The following is a 17,171-nucleotide window of genomic DNA, read 5'->3' on the forward strand; positions in this document are numbered from 1 at the left end:
CAGGATTAAATGCAAACACTGCTGCATTGTAATATTTTGATGGCACTGTGAATGCACCACACTTATGAAACCTATAACACAAATGCGAGGAATATTTCATTTCAATTTGACTATTTGATATGCAAGCTATGTTCGATTATGTAGCCAAATATCAGCTGTTTTGGCATTGTACCTGTATTGAGTTAATCAAAGTAAACTTCTTGAATGAGAGACATGTGGGAGGCCAGCTTTACACCCATAAAATAGTGTGAGGTACGTGATTGTGAAATGTGTCCGTGCACTGGTCCTTGTTGCATTCTTTTTTTAACTGTCACTGCAATCAAATGGAGTACATAATGGGATGTTGTATGAGACGGCGCTATGCAATATTTACAGAATATTTACAGGCAGCACATTTACAATGGCTGTTGTTGACAGACATTGGCTATCCATTAAAATTGTGGTTACTTACTCTATACATGGAGCCCAGAACACACTGCTGACTTTTAAGTATGCATTTTTGCAGGGTTAGGTCAATGATTGAGTCAGCCTTTGGAATGTAAAAAATGTGTTTCAGATGATTGGACCGGTCGGGTGGTACATTACAATACAGCCCTCAGATAGTGGCTTTAAACCAAAATTGACAGCAAAAAAATCAAAATCTCACTTTTGTTTTTATTATCACAAATGGTTTGTAGAGAGGCTCATAACGTGCTTGCTCTTTAGCCATACCATGCTTGGCATGCTATACCTGTCTCAGTTATAAACTAAATTGTACGATTAGTCACTTGACTGTGCCATTGGAGTGCATATGGAGGATAACAATTGAAATACAAGTTTAAATCCCTACAGGTCACATGGTGGACTCAAACTGGTAGCCCTAGTTATGAGACGCAAAGTCTGTGATATTTATTGTTCATTCAGGAAATCGAAAATTTGAAATAAACACAGATGGACCTCATTAACATATTTAGTGTGGTCTGTCAATAAAATGTAAAATGTGGATTGTTAACACAAAGCGGTTTATCAGTTAAATAATTTTTTAAATCACCACACACACACACACATACACATACATGCATGCACACACAGGGGTTTGTCAAAGGCACATGGATGGAATGGGAAAATATAAAGATAAAAATGTGTGACTTATTTCCACATTTCCAATCTGAACTAAATCTGACCAATGCAAATTCATCTCATAATTTTTTCCCTTGATGGTATGATAAGTGGAGAGAAGGGACTAATTATATCATAATATACAATTCACTGGTACAATAATATTGTTATGTTGTCCACTCCAGCTTACTTCACTGACATAATTCAATTTGCTCAGCCCCATAAAGGGCAAGGTTCACAAAGAAGAAAAAAAGGGAGAAAAAAAATACAAATAAAGAAAGAACAGTTCAACATGTGTGTTTACAAATTTTCCTTCAGTGATACTTCCTCAATAAGTGTTCCAAATATCCTTTTTATTTAACTGAAAAGCTGAATTACAACACTATTACCTTCAAAGCTATTTGTGTCACAAAACAAATGATAAATAAATACTATGTGCTTACATGGAACAACAGTGAATGGAACTACATTTGTAGTAATTATATTTATTGCTGTATCCAATTCAGCAGATTTGAACTGCAGCCAGGAGTCAAAAGACTGCGTGTGTGACAGAAATCAGCCCGCCGTTCACTTCCCTGTAATTACAGCGTCCAGCGTACAATGAAACAGAAATATGCACTGCTCATCACCAGGAAAGATAGTCACTTCAGACAAAAATTAACAGTGCTACACAAACTGATAATAAGAGAAGCAGAAGGAGAAAATCAATTGCAATTACGCATGCCAATAATGGAAATCAGGTGTTATTTCAGGATGCCAAAAATATAGTTTATAGACAGGAGAGTCAAATATGCATTTCAACATCAATTGTCTGACACATTTCAGGTTCACTGATGTTCAGATTGGGAAAAAATATGATTGTGCTGTGTATACTGCAATTAAGACACAATCTTCATTATGGTAAGGTAGTGGTGAGATGTCAATGAAAGAGTAGCCAGCTGACACCCAGAATACCAAGAGTTTCAACTTTCCTTTAACCATCGCTCCAATTAAGGTGCAAGGACCTGTGTTGGAAAAAGGAAAATCCATGGTTCTCTGGTGTACATATACTACTGTCTAAAAGAAAAAAGGACTATATGTGACATCCATTCATTCTAGGAAAATGTAGGTGCTTATGAAAATAACCTTCCCAGTTGGATAAGCTCTGTTCATTTTGTGTCTACACATACTGTATAGTTGAACACTTGTAGCTGAATTAAAGTCTGTCTAGAAAAATAATTGTTGCTTTTGACTGAACATGGTCAGTGATGATAACCTCTCCTGACCATCTGTTTTTTTTATTTTTTTAATGGCCATTATTATAAAGCTTTTGGATAGCACTGTCTATCTCCACAGAATTATTCAATAAAGAAAAATATCCGAGGAGTGGAGCTTGGGTTTAGGCCTTTTATGACACAAAAAATATTTAATGCTAAAAATATTTTCCAGGACAGCTAATTGTTTTCCAGGTCATTTAGGCATTTTTTTTTTAATTTCCCATGACTTTCACACACACACTCACCATTGGCCTCAGGTGCTGAAGCAGTAGTTATTGGCAGCTGGGGCTGCATGAGTACACTGCTGATCTCACTCACTGGCACTGTCCAGATACTGAACCTCCAACTGATCACACTCAGTTGTACACTTAACCCTCTAATGGAATATATTTAATACAACTACATTCCATGAAGTTGTGAAGTGTTTTTTCCCTCTCACGAGTGTAAAGTTCACACCAAAATGTTAACAACATTCAGTGGGATCAGTTTAGTTCACAGAAAGCAGGTAGGCATACCAAGATGCCATTTTCATTATCACGCTGTACTGGCGGTAATCGTTTTGACCACTAGAAACACTTACCCCCAATTTCAGATCATCAGAATTTCACAAAGGCACTGTGGGTGGCACTGGCAGCACCGTGCTATATTTCTAACATACAGGTGAGTCAATGTCATGTTTGTAAAGACCACATCGCATAGCCTTCTTGCATAGTTGTGCAACATTAAATTGAGTTGTAGAATGGTAGAACCTCAGAGATATGAACTGCAGAATTAATGGCTGACCTGTCAATCAAATAGTTCTGAAATCAGAGGTAGAATACAACTGTACACACACACTGGAAGAAAAAAAGAAAAAAAGAACAAGAACAAGAAAAAAAAAACCTCAATATCATAATTAGACAAAGTGACATTTCTTGGCATTGTTTTTTGAACGCAAAGTGGGAAACAACATTTGTTATGAAGACCTGGGAACAAAATTAAATTGATTGTATATGAAGTCAAATGTAAGTATCCCTGAAAATCAGATGTATGATTTTGAAGGCCTTTGTAGGGGGAAAATGGAAGAATCTTTATTTTCACTGACTGGATTATTAGGTATTACCATAAACTATAGAATTTACAAAATCGTACAGCCTATTTAAAATAAGGTACTACACTCTCCACTCTTAAGCCTGATTTATACTTCTGCGTTGAATCTACGCCGTACGCCGCGTTCCCTACGCCGTAGCCTGACGTGCACCTCCCCAGAAATGTAACTACACGTTGCGGTGACGCAGACCACAACAACTGTGATTGGTCCGCTTGGTAGCATCGCATTTCCTCCTTCGCATTTTCAACTAGCGTTTTGGCGGTATATTGCAGAGCGACGCAAACAGACCAGCGCACAAGTGTAAATGCTCACAACAGCGTAGGCCACTTGCGTAGGCTACGGCTCTACATAGATTCAACACAGAAGTATAAATCAGGCTTTATGCTGAACTGGGAGTGTTCATGTGGTCCAAGGCTTTATCAAGCCACTAGCCTCATGCATCTCCCAGTGATTTCTACATTTTAAAAATGATTGTTTGGACAAATGCTGTCTTTTAACCTGACTTTACTTATTTGGTTTTGTCTTGCCGTATCTATACTGTTGTGACTTATCTCAGCCCATGTAGAAGGAGGGTTGTGTTACACTTAGTGCAACTACGAAGAATTAAAAAAACTTAGAACATCAACAACAACAACAACAACAATAATAATAATAACAACAACAATAATAATAATAATACTAATAATAATAATAATAATAATAATAAATAGGTTTCTTTTTTATTATATGGCCATCAAGTGTGCTCTGTTTTAACCGTGACTTTACTTATTTGGAAAATACTTAACTATTCATATGTACATATTACAAAGAATAGGTAAGAATGCATTATTCTCATAGAACAGAATAAGTTGGAAGTGCCTGGGCACATCTTTCCAGAATATCACATTAACAGGAAGAAGAAAAGGCTGAATTCTCACAATGACATACAATATGGTGGAAGATGACAAGGCATAACACGTACATATGCACGCACGCACACACACATACACACACACATACACACAAAACTCACTTTTCACTGAAACAAGAGCTTTCCTCTTTTCAACTGTCTGTACAGGGGAAACTTTAAAAGGCAGACTCAGCGATCTGTGACTGTAACGTATATGATAAAAAAAACTCATCAAAATGTTTGGATATTAATTCACCTCTCTCATGGGTGTTACTGACCATACATTATTCAGAAAAAAATGCATTAAAATAAATAAATAAATCAATGATGATGATAATAATAATAATAACAATAATAATAATAATAATAATAATAATAATAATAATAATAATAATTCAGCAATGCTGCCCACATAACAGAGAAATGCTCCTTTTCTGTGTACACAAATATGAGCATGAATTTTATGAATCATGAACGGAAGCATTTTCTAATATGAGTCAATCAAAATTGGAATTTGCACATGCAGAGAATAATTTAACAAGGGACAGCCTTGACTTGAATCAGTTCTGGATGACACACAATCATTTTCTGGCTACTGCAGAACTTACACTTGGCTTCAGGGTATGAGGCGCCCCACAGCCTGGTATTTAATCCTGACTGTGCCAGTGCCGATTGAGGAAGACGATCTGGCAGATAGGCACATAATTGACTTTAGTCTCACCCAGGGAGGAAGGATTTAAGTTGGCGGGAATGTCCCTGTCTCATTGTACACCAGCGAGTGTTCAGGGCAGTCAGGTGCCCGCTGTCTGCCTGTGTCAGCTGTACATGAAATGTATTCCTCTGACACAACGGTTGCATTGCTCAGCTGGTGTTCTGCTGCGTGGAAAGACATGATGGCCGGGTGGCACACACATGCTCTGCATTCTCTGAAATTACCAGGGAACATTACATGAATTAAATAGGCCTGTTTTCCACAAAATTTACATTGAGTCAGGGAATTGGACATGGCTGAAATGTATTATCTTTTAATGAAAAGAGGAAAAAAAGAGCAACTAAACATAAAACAGAAACAGAACAGACGTCATCCAGAAGTACAATGCAGTCACTTAAACAAGCAGGTCCCGGAAATGGAATGCCACCCAAAATGTGTCACACTGCTTGCAAAGTGACACACAATTTCACAGCTGAGAGTAAGCTGCTTCCCTGGTGGATCTCCCGTTCAGATGACACTGCGTTGGGCCAGCAGGCATGGCGGCAGAGTGACAGCTGCACAGTACTGCCCCTGCCCTACAACTCCTCATGCTCTAATAAATGCTGAGGGATCCCACAGGTTGCTATCAAAGCTGTGATTCAAAGCCTTGTGGATTTGTCAAAATACCTCATTACCCATTCTATGGCGTGGCTATATGGTGCTGATAGGATCACATGGCTTTGGAATGGTCTGCCACCAAGTCTGTCTGTACTTTCAGATGTGCTCTTGGACTGTTCTTCCTGTGACTCTAAAGCATGGTCTTCAATTATGAATTATTCACCAGATATTATTCCAAAGGTCATCTTACAGTAATTAGTATCCTGCTGTTGACGAAACAGCCTCAAGGTACCTGATGGCCAGTTTAATTACAATTTAAAATGAGCCTGCTGTTTGACAATCACTATGTTCACCTATCGCTGCTAACAGATGCTACTTTCAAAACTAAGTGAGCCTTAAATTCCGCAGTATGGTTGCACAAATAACAAATGTTCTTGTTTGCCCGGACATCATGAAAAAAACAAAACAAAAAAAACAACTTAATATCCACTTGCATATTAATATTAAAAACAGCCTTTGGTTGCTGATGAAGCCCTTGGCTTTGCCCCAAGCTTTGGTTACCACCCTCAGAAGTTCAGAATATATACTGAGATTGTATGACTTCTGCTCGGGCTACCTACCACCAGAGTCCCGAAATATTGAAAACAGTTCACCCCCCTGCCCCCCACCACAACATTAGCAACGAAAAAAGAAACGTGCACCATCGACTTGAAAGGCATGCTAGGAGAGCGCAATCAACAAGTCAACCCAATGCAGCAGATATCGTTCTTTTTAATGGAACTCAATCTTTAAAAAAAGACCCCAACCCCTTTCAAATCATGCAGTTGGTAGTCTCTAGCTACTAACCAGTAGGCTCAGTAGGTTGCAATCAAATGATTGAATGGGTGCAGTATAAATCTTTTAAAAAATCACCCAAATTCAAATCGTGCACTGCAAGATTTTGTGAGTTTGTAGCCGTATGAGTGGAAGGTAAAATTTCTTCTAACCTGACTTGTTTACTTTCTGGACAGATGTGACTGCAAGTGAATCTATCGCTGTGACCCCTTGCAGCACTTTCGATAAAAGCAATGCCAGAAGTGCTGTCCTAAAATTTCTTCTTACCGCAAAGAGTGCCTGACCTGCAATCGTAGAAATGTGTTACCAGGGTGGCACAAATTTATATAAAAAAATAAAAAAAAATCTTTGGAAAAAAAAAGACTATTTGCTGTCACTGCATTTAGATCAAACCGATCATGCATCAAAAACTCACTCTCGCTCAGTCATTTTATAATCATAACAATCATAGTGCAGAGCATTTAAAGCATAATAGACAATGCACCCCTTAACAAAAATAAATACATACATAAAATTGTAGGATACACATCAAATATAGTCCCACTACTCTGACTTTTTATTTAATAAAACTCAAGTTTTTGACTTTAGAATTTATTAAATATAGTGCTCACTGGGCTGTCTGGGTAGTGTAGCGGTATAAGCACTCGCCTACCACCGCACAGACAATCCCCAGGTTCAATCCCCGGCAGCGGTACTTCTGGCTTGGTCAGACGTTCCTACGAACACAATTGGCACTGTTCGTGGGTAGGAAGCCGGTGAGGGTATGATTTCTGATCGTGGCATTAGCGACTCCTACTGGTTGGTCGGGGCGCCTGTTCAGCAGGGAGGGGATCTGGGGGAGATAGCGTGAATCTCCGTGAACATCCCAGCACTACTCATCAGAATCAGAACCTGTAACTGCAGCTCAGGGAACAGCATATGAAAGACAGACGGTGTATCTACTGTGGTCAGCCTGGTCATTTCCATGCATCCTGTCTGGAGTTTCTGGGAAAATGAGCTGACTCATCAGGGACTGGGAGAGTTCTGAAGAGTCAACACACCTCTCCCGATCTCTCCGTTTCCTGCACCCCATTGCCAGCGTACCATCACTGTTCTACCACCCAGTTTCATTGACTCAGGGCCCACTCATCAACCTACCTCAATCTCTGTCCATTGTCACCCTTGATAGCAGACCCCTCAACTCAGGCTAGGTCAAACAACTCACCTCTCCCTTCTTGCTGGCGGTTTGCAGTTCCCAAAAGGAGAATATCCAGTTTCTCCTTAGGATTCACTACAGGTCCTACTGCTGCTTAGACATACGTGGATTACCCTGCACAACCCCCACATTGACTGGCCTGCGGGTACTGTGATAACATGGGGGGGCAACTGTACATCTCACTGTCTAACTCCGTTAGCTAGTTTCCCCAGCTCCCCTGTGTCTGTGTCTCCAGGACCCCAGCCTGCACCTGTTGAGGGGGAGCACCCGGACCTCTCACTGGATCCGCCTAAGTACTGGGATCTTGGCTCAGTGTTCAGTAAAAAGTTAGCCAGGGAGCTACCACCTTATCAGCCCTACGACTGCACCATACGACTGCTGCTGGGCACCACCCCACCTTGAGGAAGGCCCTTCTCTCTGTCCGCTCCTCAGACTACTGCCATAGATGACTACATTCAAGAGATCCTCCTCGCAGGACACCTGCGACCCTTTACTTCACCTGCCGAGGCTAGGCTTTTCTTTGTGGTGAAAAAAGACAGCTGTCTGCAGCTCTGTATTGACAACCATAGCCCTAATAAAATCATGGTAATTAACTGCTCTCCCTTACTGCTCATGTCCTCTGCCTTTGAGCCTCTCCAGGGGGTCTCCATCTTTGCCAAGATGGACCTGTGCAGCATCGACTGTCTTGTGCACATCTGGGAGGGGGATGAACACCCCTGCTGGGCACCACAAGTAGCTGGTGATGCCTTTCGGGCTCCCCCACTGTCTTTCAGGCCCTCATCAATTACGTACTTTGGGAGATGCTCAACTGCTTTGTTTTCATCTACCTGGACAATATACTTATCTTATCAAAAAACCTGTCAGAGCAAATTAACCATGTCCGCTTAGTACTCGCTCATATCCTGAAGCACCAGAGAAATGTGTGTTTCACATTTCCAAGGTCTCCTTTCTAGGCTTTGTAGAGTCCAACATGGATTTGCAGATGGATCCCCAGAAGATTAAAGCAGTGTTGAACTGGCCCCAGCCCACCTTGGTGAAGCAGATCCAGTTCTTTCTGGGGTTTGCAGACTCTTACCGCCTTTTAGAGGTTTCAGTTCTCTGGCGGTTCCCCCGACGGCCTTCACAATGACCTCAACCTGGTTCTGTTGGTCTCCTGAGGCAGAGAAGACATTCCTGGAGCTCAAGACATGATTTTCCTCAGTCCTGGTGCCCATCCATCCAGATACGGCACTGCCCTTCCCAGTTGAGGTCGATGCCTGGGAGTAGGACCAGTCCTCCCTCAGCGCTCCACCAAGAATTCAAAGTTTCACCCATGTGCCTTCTTGTCCAGATGCTAAAGTCCCGAGGAGCAGAATTAAAAGATTCGGATCTGTGAGCTCTTGGCTGTGAAGTTGACCCTTGAAGAGTGGAAGTACTAGCTGGAGGGGACTGAACATCGCTTTGTGGTCCAGACTGACCACAGGAACCTTGCCTACATTCAAGACGCCTAGAGGCTCAACTCTTGCCAAGTCAGGTGGGCTCCATTTTTTAACGGCTTCTGTTTTCAAATCTCGTACTGCCCAGGGTCCAAGAACCAGTAGCCAGATGCCCTCTTCCAGCAGTTTGACCTTTCTGAGTGGGAGAGGCACCCTGAACCCGTCATCCTGAGCTCCCTCATCATTGACCTGTTCACATGCGGTATCGAGACTGAGGGATGCTCACTGCAGAGAGCCTGACCCGAGGTGGGGAGGTAGGGGGGTAGGGGGTTCCGACTAAGCATCTATTTGTACACAGTGCAATACGCTCCCAGGTTCTTCAGTGAGCTCACTCCTCTCGCCTGACGGGCCACGCGGGAGGTCAGTATGTTATGGACTTCATGAGGAGGTTCTGGTGGTTTAAAAGCTGTAGGAGTAGCATGCAGAACTCTAGGCAGAAAGAAAATAAGAAAAAGAAAATAATATTACGACGGCACGGTGGTGTGTGAGTGAATCATGTGTGTGCCCTGCGATAGATTGGAGGCCTGTCTAGGGTGTATTCTTGCCTCTCGCCCAATGCATGCTGGGTCCGGTTCGTGGGCGGTGCTGGAGCATACATTTGGCAAGAGGCAGGAATACGCTCTGGACAGGTTGCCAATCTTGTCAAAAATGAGATATGTCTTTTTACATTTTTTCAAGAATTTATTGTTTAAATTGGTGGTTCTCAACAGAGGAGCCAGGGCTCAAAAGGGGGCCTCAGAGACCTGCCAGAGGGTCCTTGAGATTATATAAATGAATGAACGCTTCAATCACAAGACATAAGTAATCATTCAGTGAAATAACACAATTCTCATGTTTGCTATGAATGGGGAAAAGGAAATAAAGAAGAATATTTGAGAATTACAACAATGGCAAATTTTTAAAATCACTTTTATGCATTTATAGGGTTAAATGGAATAAGCTTGACTAACTGCATTGGAGTGTGCACAGATGTCACGATGATGACAGGCAGACAGGTTACCATGTCTCCTGTCGATGGGGGAAGGTGTGTGTGTGGGGGGGGGGGGGGGGGGGTTAACGGGGTGGCTAGAATATTTCTGTGTATATGCCAGGCCTTGGGGGCAAAGAGGTTGAGAACCACTGAAAGTATAAATCATAGCAAGCGCTGGGTTAGGAACTACACAAAAATAACAATCTAATATAATAGCTCATGGTTTGACAGTGTATTTTATGAAGGGAAAGGGAAAAATTCACAACAAAGCCAGTTTTCCCAAGACACAGAAACAGCCACATCTCCAAATATTTTTCTATAAATATACCTCATTCTGTAGCTATTATTCTGTATTTTAACATCTGATGCAAAAATTAAATATAAATTTGAAACATGTATCCAAAGTATGTGCTTTGTTGCATGCACGGATGCACGTACGCACACACACACGCACACACTCCACAATGTTTGGGACAAAGACTTTTTTTTCTTGATTTAGCTCTGCACTCCACAATTTTAAATTCATAATCAAACAATTCATATGAGCAGATACTCAGCTTTTATTAAAGGGTGCTTCTATACATTTAGGTTTCACCATGTAGAAAAGACAGCACTTTATATACATGCTCCACCCCCCAAATCTGAAATAGTGGAGTACAGAGACGACTCAAGAAAAAAAGAGACTTTGTCCCAAACGTTCTGGAGCTCGCTGCATATATTGCAAATTATATAATGTCCAACATTTAAAAAATAAAGGTATTAACTCGGAAATCAAAGATTGTTGTGACGAAGGCACATCATAGTATAAAAACAATGGTATGTCAAGCTGTCCCCATTATAAACAAAAGCTCATCAGACAGGCCCTATGTGGCATTGTTTCCATTTGATAAACCTGTTGAAAGAACAGGATAGTATTCACCACCCTTCATTTCTGAAGGTGAAGCTCCACATGTATGGTTAACAGAATGCTATTATGACACTCAACATATAAAGAGGATGCTTTGCAGTAGGAGAGATTAATCAATAGCATTAGATAATAATGTTAGTCATAATTCATTCCTTTGTTCAGGCCACATATCTTTCTAAGGCAAAGAAAAAACATCCTGAAGAAGAGGCTTTCAGTCCATTATAGTACAATCCCAAGGGGTTTGTTTCTTTCTATCCCAGACAAAAACAGCCTTGTTCTGATTTGCACCACTGGGGCCCTTTGTTATATATGCCTGTTCAGAATGAAGAACATTAGATTTGGCCAGGCAAGCAATTTCCACCACCTTTATTGTGAAACCTTGTGTTACAATTTGTTAGGCGAGACGTTCATTTTCTATGTGGCACACTAAATCAAGCATGCACAGAAAAGTTTTTCAGACATGACGCATCATCCTCTGTATTGGTTGGGAAGGCAGAGTGGCCAATCGATGAGTAAAAGAGCCATTGTGGATGGCAGATAAATGGACCGCCCAAGAAAAGTAAAAATCTATGGAAAGAACAAGACGACAGACCTGCACGTTATAAGGTAATGGGACACAAACCAACAAGAGAAGTTCTGCAGTAGTGACATGTCAAAATTGTGAAGGCAGCTATTTACTGTGTTTTCAGCAGGTGCAGAGCCAAAGGAAAACAATGTTTACAGCTGCAAAGCTGTCATACACTAAACTACTAGGCTTATAAAAAGGTCACTCCACTGAGTTCTTCAAAAAGATGACAGACTTTTGATTAAATAAACCAAAAGCTCATTGCTGTACGCCCACAATGCATTCCCCTATGTGCTAAGTGGGTTAAATACTTTGCAGTAAACTGGTGACATCAATTGGCTGTGTCATAATTCACAGAAGTTGGCGAATATAAATATGTAAGACCAACAAAATGACTGAACAAAGAGCACAGTTAAGATGAAAATGTACATTAACAAATAAAGGTATGCCTTATCATAAATGTTCTCTCCCTTTCAGTTCAAATGGTAATACTATGAACAATATACACTATATGACCAAAAATGTCTGGACACTCCTTGGTCTGGGGCTGTTTTTCATGGTCTGGACTAGGCCCCTTAGTTCCAGGGAAGGTTTATACTTCTTCTAAAATTCAAATGAAACATGACATATACCATAAGCTTGTCTTCTACACAATTAAAGATCAATAAAATCCTAAAGGAATTATGTTGACATAAATAGTGAATGGGGTTTTATAATATTTTAAAGGTAAGAATCCTGCATAGTATGTCCTTTATGTTCTTGAACTATAAGCATCCCAGCCAACAAAAATAGCACATTAAACCTTTCCTAAATTCAACAGTTAATGTAGCTGCCAAGCTAACACACAGCATGCACAGGGAGGAGCAACAACCCACTCAGTCCTGATTCTGTCCCGATCTTCACGTACCTTACATCTGCTCAGAGGTAAACTAAAGTGAGCAGTTTAGCTAAGTTTGAGGCAACACAGGGGAGAGAGAAAAGGAGCAAAGGCCAATTCAAACCAGCTAGAGGCTGAGGATGTCCCATCATCACAACAGTTGGATGCCCCACCATCAAAACACCTGGAATTTGAGGGAGCTGCACCAGCTGAGGTAGATATCACCCCCAGTGAATGGCCTAACTGCCAGTTCGTGATAAAGGCTAAATGATACGCTTTAGGGGCTGAGGTGCATCACTTGAGAGAGAACGTGAATAAGCTGTCCTTCAATCAAGCAAGCTTGGAAAACAATGTGCAGTGGTTAAATGGTGTAATATCATTTGCCAAAATGATGGTAATCTTTACTTTCACTATTCATTCCTGAAGGCTAGCTCACTGACACCTTTCCAGAATCTTGTGTTGACCATTATGCAGATGAAATTTAATATGCTACTATACTTTTGGCTCATGTCTTCCACATTTCTTTAACAAATGCACGTCACCTTTTCAACAACACCTTAAATGTCATGTATGATAGATTGTCCCCTTTGATAGTGTGGCCTAATCTAGTTAAAATCATAAGTCTAACCATATGTTACCACAACAATTTCAGAAATTGTAGCTCAATAATCGATTGTTTTGAAATTTTCATTGAAAACCCAAAAACCTGAGAGCACGAACCAAAAACATTAACTCTCAATACAAACACCATAATTCAGTCAAGTGTTTGATATATAACTCCACAAGGAATCATCTCTTTTGTTTAAAAAGGTTGGGGCGGCAGAAGAAGTGACAAACATGTAACTGAGAACTGGATTTTTAGACAAACTGTCTCCAGGAGGTGTTGTGCTGGCAGACAGGGGCTTTAATTTAAGAGAATCAATGGGCTTGGCGAATGCACATCTAAAATACCAGCTTTTACCAGAGGTAAAACACAGCTGCATCAAACAGAAATTGAACCCACCAGGGGTCTGGCCTCTGTAAGGATCCATGTGGAAAGAGTGATTGGGCTGGTAAGGAATAAATACACAATCCTTTAGGGAACAATTCACATTCCTCTTTGTCAAACAACAACCCCCAGAAACGTCAGTGCTTCGGACAAGGTTGTTCATGCTTGTTGTGCCCTGTGCAATGTGTGTCCTGCAATTGTCCCATCTAAGTAAAACATTACTGTAGGCAAGTAAAACACTATATAAATAAAGAAGACCATTGCTCCATTATTTATTTATTTAAAATAAAAAAATTAAAATGATTTATGAGTGTCTTAAAACAGAAACATATAATTGTCAAACATCTTCCGTTACATTAATGTTGTGTACATATAGCTAGCTCACTGATCTAATGCTAGATAGGTCTTAGTAGTGTTCTGCTAACCAGAAAATTGAGAAATGAAACATTATCTTTGCAATGGTAAGGAATATTTTCTTATCCTTCATATGTGATACCTGTGGTTCATGTACCCAGCCTGCAAGAAAAAAACTGGTTGACAACAGTACTTTTAAAATTCTTGAGGCTCTCTCCACTGTAAGGCGATCGTTTGTGGAACAGGTAAAGATAAATATAGCTCAGCTAAAGATTAAAAGCTCAGGGGGCAAATAGTATGGATCACATCCACCGAGAAGGTTGATTTTGTATTTGTATCACTGTTCGGAAGTAAGTTAGGTCGCCATCACCTGCTGTCTACACTGGTAAGCAGTAAATATCAGTAGGTCATCAATATGGCAGACACAACAATTTTGTCACAAGATTGAAATGTATGAATGGCGTGGCAGCAGAGAGGGCGATACATTTGCATATGGCCGGGTACCAAAACCTGCTGCCTATTGTCTGGCGGGGAATTTTTGTGAAGAAAATGACAAACTGCCTGTACTTCTTTACTGATTTGATTTTTTAGCATTTTAAAAACACAGTAATTTTAAGCCCACATAGTTAGGACAAGTCATGGAAGGAGGAAGTAGCTACTGCATTTGCAGTGTTGGAGTAATTTTAATTTTAAAGTATAAATGCCAAATGGCGTCACCTCCGGCCTGTCTAGTGTTAAAGTATTTGCTATCTGACTGTAGGAGAAACCAGTTAGTTGGTTGCGCCTCATTTAGGCTTTTACATGATCGCTGAGAGACCACTTACTCACAAATGGCAGTGTTTTCAAATGAACAACTTGGTACTGTCTATTAACTTTAGGTGATTATTTAATTCAATTGCAAACGTGAAAGGCACATTTTGACTTCAAACAGAATATGTTCAAAGGGACAACTGCTCCTCAGGGTCACTTGTGCCCCTTACTTTAAAGTAAACAAAAAGACACAAGTGATTTATTAGAATTTTAAAACCACTGCACAAGTTAAAACACGTATTTTATTTGACATCTGCCAGTGAAAACCATTGAATACAAAATCTACAACTACTTTTTATTCAAAATATTGTGGTGTCCGGTTTCACTATCCCCTAACTCGCTCGTGGTGTCTCTTTTCTGCACACATCTTTGCTGGTCCCTCTCAAAGATGCCTAGAAAAAAGCTATAATTATTCATCAATATATAAAGAAATATTTCTGTACTACAATAATTAAATTTTACTGTATACTGTATACCTCTACTTGGAAGATCTCTTGGGGCAGCAGCGCCACATGAAACCCTAAGCCACTGTATGCATGAAGGTGCCAACAGACCCGAGAACATAGCTCACAAATCGGAAAATGTTCAAATTTCATTATGTGTTGTTTTATCAGCGTTATGTATGTTCTATGAAGAAAGTTAGAATGCATAGACTGGTACTCAGGATTTTTAGATAAATGTTAAAGATTACTCCAAATAGTATCCAGAAGGATTTCATCATCACTAATAGATAGATCTTTGTCCCACACAGAGTGAATTGCAAGGGGTTTATAGGACACTCTAAGGAGAAATGTGTAAAGAGTGGCAATTAAACCCCTTGTTCCATTTCTCCTGTCCAGCATGACATGTATTGTATGTGTAGGGAGCTCTGCTAGGGACCCCATAGGTTTTCATTGCCAAATGCAAGCGAAGATAAAAATAAAATGTGATGTGCTGGGTAGATAATATTGCGATTCCATATGTACTTGTTGAACATCTCATTCCAAAACCATGGGCATTAATATAGAGTTGGACCCCCCTTTGCTGCTGTATCAGCCTGCAGTCTTCTGGGAATGCTTTCCAGTAAATTTTGGTACATGGCTGCAGGGATTTGCTTCCATTCAGCCACAAGAGCATTAGTGAGGTTGGGCCCTGATGTTCAGCGTAAGGCTTGGCTCACAGTTGGTATTCCCATTCATCCCGGAGGTGTTTGATGAGGTAGAGGTCAGGGCGCTTTTCATTCCAGTTAAGTCCTTCCCCACCAAACTCAGCAAACCATTCTTTATGGACCTTCATTTGTGAACGGGGGCATTGTCATGCTGAAACAAGGAAACAATCTTCCCCAAACTGGTGCCACAAAGTTGGAAGTGCACAATTCACTAGAATGACATTGTATGGTGTAGCATTAAGATGTACCTTTACTGGACCTAAGGGGCCTAGTCCAAACAATGAAAAACAGCCCCAGACCATTATTCCTCCTCCACTAAATTTTACTTTGCACAATTCAGGCCAGTACAGTTGGACCTATGCATTCCGCCAAAGATTCGTCCATTAGACTACCAGATAGTGAAGTGCGATTGATTACTCCAGCGAATGTGTTTTCACTGCTCCAGAATCCAAGGGCGGTGTGCTTTACACCACCCCAGCCGACGCTTGATATTGCAGATGGTGATCTTTGTCTTGTGGATGGCTGCTCAGCGGAAATCCATTTCATGAAGCTCTTTATGAACAGTTATTTTGCCAACGTTGTTTCCAGAGGTAGTTTGGAACTCTGAAGTGAGTGTTGCAACCGAGGACCGATTATTTTTTGTGCTATGTGGTTCGGCACTTAGCTGTCCCCTTCCGTGAGCTTGTGTGGCCTAACACTTGCTCCTATATGTTTCCACTTACTAACAGTGTATTTACATCTAACTAGCTGGTTTGAATCCAAAACAGTAACGTGCTAAAAAAGACATAGGTTAAAATCCATTCAGTTAGCTAGCTAGAATGGCTTGATTGTCAACTATAGCTAATGCTAGCTACTTACTGTAGCTATGCTCTCAATCATACAAATAAATGAAACACAACGGTATTAGCTGGCTGGTTGCTCACCAAAGGCAGACCAATTTAACACAATTTAAATGCACAAAACCAGTTGTGAAAGGGATTCATTGTTTGTGCTAGTCTTTTCAAATCAGTTAGGCAGTTATCTAGCTAGCTAGACACACAAATTAGCCAGGAAAGTCCTAGCAAATTGATAACGTTATTCACCCCCTACTATTTAGCTAACGGCTAGCAAAGAAAATATAGTATGTAGCTGTGGGTAGCGGAGCTTACTAGCAACTAAGGGGCTAGGTAATTGTTATCATGTCTATAATGGGTGCATGTGTTTTATTGACAGTAACATATCAAGCTAGTCACAGGAATGGTAGGCTAGGTTATGCAATATGTTTAGGATGTCACAGTTTACAGTATTGGCACCTAGTTAAGTATAAACACGCTTAATGTGTGCACTTTTGGATCAGACTAGTCCTCTGTGGACAGGCAACTTTGGTTTGCAACAAAAGCAAATGAGTGTAAACTCAAGATTGAGTGT

The sequence above is a fragment of the Anguilla rostrata genome, chromosome 3, assembly GCF_018555375.3.
Source record: "Anguilla rostrata isolate EN2019 chromosome 3, ASM1855537v3, whole genome shotgun sequence".
Classification (NCBI taxonomy): domain Eukaryota; kingdom Metazoa; phylum Chordata; class Actinopteri; order Anguilliformes; family Anguillidae; genus Anguilla; species Anguilla rostrata.